At 35.9% G+C, this 2,432-nt stretch overlaps 1 pseudogene; it reads right to left on the reverse strand.

The window, feature by feature from the left end:
• On the reverse strand, window positions 1,465-2,180 carry LOC110271958 (annotated as a pseudogene).

Consider the following 2,432-nt stretch of genomic DNA (forward strand, 5'->3'; position numbering starts at 1 on the left):
TCACAATAACTATTAAAAGTTAATAACACTATCAATAAATATATAACTATCTCAATAATAATAATAATAATAATAATTAAAAAAATAAAATAGCCACTAAACTCTTAAAAATAGGGTACTCACATGTTTATATAGACTAACTACCATGTTTATATTAACTTAATACACTCAAATATATTATTATAACTAATTTTTACTCTATAATAACACTCATATAAGTTGATTTAAGCAACTTATAATTAATGTTAACATTATAAATAATTTTATAGGCCCAAAAAAATTACTTACATATAAAGGATGATCAAGATATTTCACAATGTGTTTATTCATTGAAATTTTCTTCTTCTCCATCTTAAAAAAAAATAAATCTGGAGCTCCAAAGAACATGCAACCTTCAAATAGAAAAAAAAATAATGGCTTTTGAAAAAAAAGAACCGAAGCAAGAGAGCCAGAGAATTAACAAGTAGTTGTGTTTTGATCTTTTGAATGATGAGTGACGGAGTGTGGAGAGAGAGGAGTCACAGACCACACAAGGACTCCTCGCATGTATGTGAACCATGTGGACTCAACAAATCGGTACTATCGATTTTCTTCATGCGTCCCAGCCGTTGATTACCCATCTTGCGGTTGTTATCCACTGCCTCTGTCTCTTCTCGTGGAGCATCTCCTTCTTTCTGTCTTTCTCTCTCACCACATGCTCACACCCTATGAAATCGGTACCCTCATTTTTCTAGCCGTTCCCAACTGATTCAACGCTTCCTACTTATCTTTCCACACTCTCTCTCCTAATAGAGAACGTTACTAACGATTTGTTTGAAATCGACATTGTCAATTTCTAAAGACGCCAATTATAAATCTCATATCTGTGCATAACACACTCAGAGGCCCATTTCTGGGTATTACACACAATCTTCTCTAATATTAAAAATAAAAGCTCAAATATTGAAGTTGCCGCTAGCAATTAGCATTGGATGTGACATATCACAAATTAGAAAAGCTTTTAAGTATACTGGTATACTAGTGTTTCAGTAAATTTTAATTGTTGATCTTAATTTTATATATATAATTAAAATCAACGGTTAAAAATTACCAAAACACTAATATACCGGTACACTTAAAAGTTTCTCATAAATTATTGGTAGCTTATAGGAACCAAAGTTAGGAGAGATGGATTATTGGATTTGTCTAAATATAATGGTGGAAAACAATCATTTATACCTATGAATTTTGTAAATGCTAACAAAAATACGCATCAAACAAAGAAACTAATGTTATATCCATAAAAGATAGGTTCCGTGTGAAAAAATACCCAAACATTAATTTTTTTGTTGAATTTTTATTAAAATTCTCAAATTACCTTTTATCTTCAACTTCAGTTCCACCCCCTTTTCTTTTCCAAATTTCAAACTTTCACAACCTTCACTACCACCAGTGGCTCCCCTGATTACCACCGCCTCCCCTTCCTCTCAGTCCTTCGCCAACACCGACTCTTTTGTTACCTGTGTCAAGAACTTTCTCACTCTCAACGTGCACACATTTTCGTAGTTCAACAGCAGATCTTCTACCTACCACACACACCATAAAAGAAACTCACAATATTATTTTGTTATATATTAATTTCAACATAAACCACAACAAACAGTCCAACACATTTCAACATGTGATGCAACTTTGGATTAGAGGGATCTAAATGTATACCACGGCTTTGGTCTTTGAGTAGAAGGATCCGATGAAGTTAGGAGTGTCCTCCTCCTTGAAGCTGACACCGGATCCTAAAGTGTGGAGTCATGCTCGAAGATGCACCCAGTAGCGTAGTTGATCAGAATGAGGCCCTTCTCGCAGCACACGTCGACCAGGGTGAGGGTGCCAACCACGTTCATGCGAATGGTCTCCACCTTGTGAGACTCGCACCAGTCCACGTTAGGCCTACTGGTCATGCCAGCTGCATTAAAGACGTGGCTGGGGTTCACATTGGCAATGTCTGAGCGTTTCTCGTGGCGGCCAGAGCTGTACACGAAGAGGATGCTTTGGACTTCAAAGAGCTTGCTGAAGAGGCTGCCAATCCATTCGGTGCACTCGTAGATCAAGAACTTGAGTTGCTCGTCATCGGCGCAGCCGTTAGCTGGTAAGCATATTGTGTCGGTGTTGATAAAAGACTGAGAGGAGAGGAGGCAGTGTAATCAGGGGAGCTATTGAGGATTGGAAAAGTTTGAGATTTGAAAAAGAAGAGATAGGGGTGGAGTTGAGGTTGAAGATAAAGGGTAATTTGAAAATTTTATTAAAAAGTCAACAAAAAAATAAGGGTTTGACTACTTTTGTTACATACAATGTTAGTTTCTTTGTTTGATAGGTACTTTTGTCAGCGTTTGCAAAGTTCATGTATACAAAACAAATTATACTAAAGTATTTATTAATTTACATTTTTATTTATT

The sequence above is a fragment of the Arachis ipaensis genome, chromosome B05 (genome assembly GCF_000816755.2).
Source record: "Arachis ipaensis cultivar K30076 chromosome B05, Araip1.1, whole genome shotgun sequence".
Classification (NCBI taxonomy): domain Eukaryota; kingdom Viridiplantae; phylum Streptophyta; class Magnoliopsida; order Fabales; family Fabaceae; genus Arachis; species Arachis ipaensis.